This window comes from Euprymna scolopes, chromosome 40 (genome assembly GCF_053919585.1).
Source record: "Euprymna scolopes isolate OS-2025 chromosome 40, ASM5391958v1, whole genome shotgun sequence".
Lineage (NCBI taxonomy): Eukaryota > Metazoa > Mollusca > Cephalopoda > Sepiida > Sepiolidae > Euprymna > Euprymna scolopes.
The window spans coordinates 39,324,325-39,330,978 of record NC_136521.1 but is presented as its reverse complement, the minus strand read 5'-3'; the positions used below and the strand labels follow the sequence as shown (position 1 = coordinate 39,330,978).

General features: G+C 40.2%; 1 pseudogene; it reads left to right on the top strand.

Moving 5' to 3' along the window:
* The first annotated feature begins 2,962 nt into the window (after positions 1 to 2,962).
* Positions 2,963 to 3,089, top strand: LOC145265828 (U2 spliceosomal RNA; annotated as a pseudogene).
* Positions 3,090 to 6,654: the final 3,565 nt, after the last annotated feature.

The following is a 6,654-nucleotide window of genomic DNA, read 5'->3' as shown; positions in this document are numbered from 1 at the left end:
TCTGAATGTGATGACATTCAGAAGAAGGATATGCAATAAAATACTGATTTAAACTTAGAAAAAATCCTGCAAAAACGTTTGGAAAGTCTTGCATGAATCGAGCATCACTTATAAGTGACATAAGGGATTTAAAGAATACATTGAGTCCGTGGGGGATGATGAGAGGTGTGGGAGGAGTAAGGAATTGAACACACAAAAGTTGATTAGCCAAATAAAGAATTTCAATGATAAGGACCGTCAGACAATCTGTTCACAGATTGATGTCAGTCTTGGAGCTGTACACAATTTTTGGAGAGAAAATGAAGATGCGGATTAAGTGGGCGTAGTAAGTCCCAAAAGTTGTCCATCCTTATCACAGACTATTTCACCAAGATGGGCATCAACAGAGTTCCTCACTCTTCCTATAGTCCAAACTTTGCTCCCTGTGACTTATTGGATATTCCCTAAGACTAAAGGAAACCTTAGAGGTTGTCGTTATGAGACAATTGAGGAGATGAAAGAGGTGGTGAGAGGAGTAATTGATACGCTCACACTAGAGGACTTCTATGAGGCTTTCTAGAAGTTGTTTAAATGGCACAAGAAGTATATTACAGCCGAGGAAGATGATATCAGAAAAGTAATCAAATAAATCTGGAAACTTTTTGAAAGCACCTCGTGCAAATAGCGACGCAGATATACAATTATAACTTTTTGTGAAGTAAGTTTAACTTGATATGTGCACACGTCATCGACTATTGGAACATTTTTTGACCAAACTATATACAACTATTTTATTTTAAAAACAACGATGACTTGCGCACAATCAGCGATCGAAACTTATTCCGTCTATCATTGTAACTGTTATTGTGTGGGAGTGAACATTGAGGAAGTGGATGTTCGAGCAATCACTGTTTACTGAACCGGAAATATTCGTCTTAGCAGCGGATTACTAGCATAGCAACTAGGTGTTGTCGACTGCAGAGAGTGCATTGACTGCCATCCTTCATACTCATGCACTTTGCTCGTAAAATCACAGTTTATAGGGTCAAGGGAAATTACCTACATCCGAGCCAAATAAGGAAAGCTGTTACCTATAAGCAACTGGATGATTATCTAAAATAGACAAGGATTACCCGGCCAAGCGGGCGTACGAATTTATTGTCAAAAAGTCAAGGTTTCCAGTTTGCCATATGTAAATAAGTGCGAACCTAGTTAGTTTGTAGACAGGAGCGTTAGTGGAATTCGTAAGTTCAATCTAATTATCTCCCTTGGAAATGAAATGCAAAAATGCTCTAAAATCGCTATATTTTTTAAATAATAAAAACTGTAATAAATAGCATTAATGTATATAAATAAAATATATGCATGCGCGTATCCCTACCAAGAAACGACAATTATGAAACAGAGATAGTTTATGAAAAGTAAAATCGTTGATTTTGAATAATTCATGTATAAATATGTGGGCGACTTCAAAACAAAAAAAATCCTCATGTCAACTTACCGTCATAAATTTGTTAGTTGTAAGCAGGCGAAAAACAATCATAGGTAGAATTGACTTAATCACAAATAATTTTAATTTATTTCTGATAGTTCAAACGGTAGAGAGCACACCTAGAGTCGAAATATTTTGAATTCGTAATTGCTGAAATTTTTAGTCGCGTGCAAGCGACTCTATAAGTTACTACGTCAGTCGATCGATCGGTTTGTCCATAACACTTTTGTGCTTGGCCCTTTTGGTTGAGATCAAATGGTTGTTGTTAATAGATGCTGTTCCCAGCTTTTTAAGCTTTTTTTGGCCTTTTGGTCAAGATCAAACTGTAGTATCTGTTCCGGCAGATACTGCTAGTAAAGACCATATGTGGGGGAAACTCCACATATAAGACCATGGTCAATGTAGGGGAAACCCTTCATACCAATTGCAACTATCCAGCTCCCCTACTCCCCGGGGAGTTGGTCCCCATTTCCCCTTCACTTCTCATATTAAAAATCGGGCTTGTGCCTAATTTGCTCTGTGGGGGAGCAAATAAATACCAACTCCATATATAAGACCCTGGTCAATGTAGGGGCAACCCTTCATACCAATTGTCACTATCCAGCTCCCCTACTCCCCGGGAAGTTGGTCCCCATTTCCCCTTCACCCCTCATATTAAAAATCGGCCTTGTGCGTAATTTGCTCGGTGGGGGAGCAAATAAATACAGCTTTTCTTGGCCTTTTGGCCAAGATCAAAATGTAGTAACTGTTCCGGTAGATACTGCAAGCAAAGACCATATGTGTAGGCGACCCCACATGTAAGACCTTGTTCAATGTAGGGGCAACCCTCCATACCAATTGTCACTATCCAGCTCCCCTACTCCCTGGAGAGCTTGCCCCCATTTTCCTTCACTCCTCACATTAAAAATCGGCCTTGTGCCTAATTTGCTCTGTGGGTGAGCAAATAAATACCAACTACACATAGAATACCTTGTTCAATGTAGAGGCAACCCTTCATACCAATTGTCACTATCCAGCTCCCCTACTCACCGGGGAGTTGGTCCCCATTTCCCCTTCACTCCTCATATAAAAAAATCGGCCTTGTTGCTAATTTGCTCGGTGGAGGAACCAATAAATATAGCTTTCCTTGGCCTTTTGGAAAAATCAAAGTGTAGTATCCGTTCCGGCAGATACTGCAAGCAATGACCATCCGTGGGGGCAATCCAACATATAAGACCTTGGTCAATGTAGGGGCAACCCTTCATACCAATTTTCACTATCCAGCTCCCCTACTCCCCGGGCAGTTTGTTCCCTTTTCCCATTCACTCCTCACATTAAAAATGTGCCTTGTGCCTTATTTGCTCGGTGGGGGAGCAAATAAATACCAAGCCTTCATACCAATTGTCACTATTCAGCTCCCCTACTCCGAGGAGTTAGTCCACATTTTCCCTTCACTCCTCACATAAGAAATCGGCCGTGTGCCTAATTTGCTCGGTGGGGGAGCAAATAAATATCCTTTTCTTGGCCTTTTGGCCAAGATGAAAGTGTAGTATCTGTTCTTACTACATTCTGTGCTTATTGTGATATAAAGTGGGGGATCACTTTTCTGTATTAATTTAATGTAAAATGATCATCCACTCAACAAGCAGTCAGTCTCAAAGCCATGCAAGTCATTCTCCAGATCATTCATGTTGTTTTTGGAGGATTCCAGTTATTTTTTAAGCATTCAGATAATCCTTAATGTCATTCAATTAATTCTTAAGTTCATTAAAGTCATTCTAAGTCATTTACCTTTTATTTATTTAAATTATTTCAGACCATTTTTCGGTCATTTTAGTTTATCTTTAAGAATTTCATGTAAATCCTACATTCACGCATACATTCATTATACGAGGGCACGCGACTAATGGCTATCGTATATATGTATATATAATCTTTATATATATATATATATATATATATATATATATATATATGTGTGGGTGTGTGTGTGTGTGTGTGTGTGCGTGCGCCCGTGCGTTTGGATACTTAATCCGACAGGGGGATGCGATGCGTGTAGTGTGTTAGGTATAAGTTAGTGTTAAGTTCATGCTTGCATGCCTATTCGCTTCCAGCTAACACCGCTGGCTAACCTCGTAGCGAAAAATGAGCAATTATGCATAATCTTCCCTGCAAGTAGATAGCCTCCTCATCATCAAGAATCCTACAGTGCCTCCACGTTCGGCACACACGGTAACTGAGTGCCTTGCAGCCCCAGGCTAAACTTGAAGATCTCGGAGTAGTAGGCCCCCCAGAGATAGTGTGTTATGGCCCACTGATATGTGGGCATGCGCTTGTACACTACCAACCCTTACCCCAATGTCTTGTAGTGGCCTTGATTGGGCAAAGACTAGGGAACCAACTCCAAAATCAAACACCACTTTCTTTGGAATCTGACTAAGAATCGTACTGCTGCCTTGCAGTTTTCCTTAAAAGGCTATGGAACCTTATCCAGAAAGAAAAGGCGTAGTAGCGGACACGATTGGGCAACTCTTTACCTCGCTGATATAACTTTCGGCCAGAAGATGCGGCCTCTTCTGCTGCCAGTTGTCGCGGGTTTGCTCCAGTGGGCATGAGCATTGGAGGTTCAGAGGGTGTCTATCTGATGCGCAACAGCTACTGCACCTAAACTGCGCAAGCAAGTTTGTAGCCAAGGTGGAAAGTCCTGTGGTAATGGAGGGAGACTACGCCAACACAGAGGAATAAAGACCGGAGGCCTCAACTAGTCATCGTTAAGATTGACGGACTGCATGATGATGATGATGATGATGATGATGATGATGATGATGATGATGATGTATAAATGAGATTAGTCACAGATTAGAAATCAAGTGAATTGTCTTGTCAGATTTTACATCGAGGTAATACTTCTAGGACAATCCTAGCCAAAAAGGTAAAGCTCAATATTTAAAAAAAGAGCAATATATAAGTTTAATGATTGAAGTTAAATTCTGTAGATTAAAATATATACAAATATTTAGTTGAGAATTTATTGTTTGAAACAAGGAATATATACAGAAAAATTATATTTATTTTCTTAATCCATGGATTTTCAATAATGTCTGAAATCATCAGAGGAAATGAAATGCAATTAGCAAAATGTTCAGCGATGAATAAACAAATATTTTGCTTTTCAGCACATATATTGAAAATGTTATTTAAAAGTTATTTAAATGGTGCTTAAAAGTCATAGAAAAATGATATTATAAAACCTTGACAGTCTAGTATCAGGTCGAACGAGTAGTGATCCAAGGGGGAAGTCAGAGGTGATCGAATAATCCGATAGATTCGAAGCATGATATCCAGAAGATTTGATCGTCGCATATATTTATTTTAGAGGGCATATGAGATGGTCGTCCTTTTCAGCGATGTACACATCCGTTGATGTTGATGTTGAGGTTTTGAAGAAATCCAAAGTCCTTGTCAAAGGCAGCATACGTTCCGCAGATTCAACCGACATAAGTCCAGCTCAAATAAAGAGAAGTTTATAGAAGCTAGAAATAATTGTAAGAGAGTGATAGAGACAGCTAAAACAGATTACTCTGAAACCACCAGAAAACGCATCGAAGCAAAGAAATTAGGAACCCGGGATTTTTGGAAAATCTACAACAGCGTAGTAAATAATGGACAGTCAACTATTCCCCCACTATCAAACAATTATGAGGTTGCTTGCACGGCAACTTACAAGGCTAATCTGCTTGCCAGTCAGTTTGACTCAAACTCCACATTGAACACGGTACACCACTCACTCCCTGATTTTCCTTTACGAACAGACGCCACACTAGACGATTTGAAAATCACCCCTTCTCAAGTACATGCTTTTAAAAAAATCTAGACAACCCAAAAACATGTGGACCAGATCTCATCCCGGCTGTGCTATTAAAAAATGCTCTGCCGAGATTGCTCCAGTTCTCTCCAAACTTTACAATAAATGCCTTAACGAATCTTGCTTTCCCGACTGCTGGAAAACCGCCTCTGTGGTACCAGTCTTCAAGAATTCTGATGAAAGAACTGACCCACTAAATCATCGCCCCATTAGCCTCCTCCCGCTTTTCGCCAAAATATTTGAGTCCTTTGTTAATCAAGCCCTAGTCCAGCACCTAACATCTGCTAAACTCCTGACTGACAAAAAATATGGATTCAGGCAATCCCGTTCAACAGCAGATATCTTAACTGTAGTTTATGAACGTATATACCGTTCATTGGACAAAACAGGGGAGGGTAGAGCGGTGGCCCTTGATATATCTAAGGCTTTTGACAGGGTATGGCACGATGGTCTTCTAAGAAAATTAGATCATATGGAATTACTGGAAGAATTCATAATGTAATTAAATCCTTCTTAAGTAATAGAAAAATCAAAGTTGTCCTCGACGGTCGTACATATAAACAATACGATATAAATACGGGAGTGCCCCAGGGCTCTATCCTTGGATCTTTATTATTCCTGATATTCATAAATGACCTCGCTGATAAAATTGTTTCGGAGATGGGTATATTTGCCGATGACACCACTCTCTATAACAGATATGAGGGGAAAACAAATGAACATATATTCAAGGGAATGGCAGAAACACTAGAGGATGACCTCCAATCTATAGTGGAATTGGGACAAAAATGGTTGGTCACATTCAATGCTGCTAAGACTAAGCTTGTTTCCTTCAATAACTACAAGAAACCTTCTCAACCACCAATAGCAATGGCCAAGAACACATTGGCTGAAAGTACTTCTTTTAAACTCCTCGGCCTAACGTTTACAGGGAATATGAACTGGAATAGATACATTAAGAGCATTGCCGAGGCTGCTGCAAGGAAGGTTGGCTCCCTCTACCGTGCTAGAAAACTACTTACGCCTGACAGTATCCTATACCTCTATAAGGCCACCATTCGCCCATGTATGGAGTACTGTTGTCACATCTGGGCTGGGGCATCTGCTGCTTGACTCTTGCTCCTGGACAGGGTTCAAAAGAGAGTCGCCAACCTGATAGGTCCTGAACTGTCTTCTAAGCTTCAGCCTCTGTCCCATCGACGAGATGTTGCATCCCTCTGCTGTTCTTCAAATACTTCAATGGTGAATGCTCTGACGAACTGCAAACAATTGTACCTCCCCGACATAACAACCCCCGATAAACCCGACAACTACTAAGTCTCATCCCTTTACAGTAGAG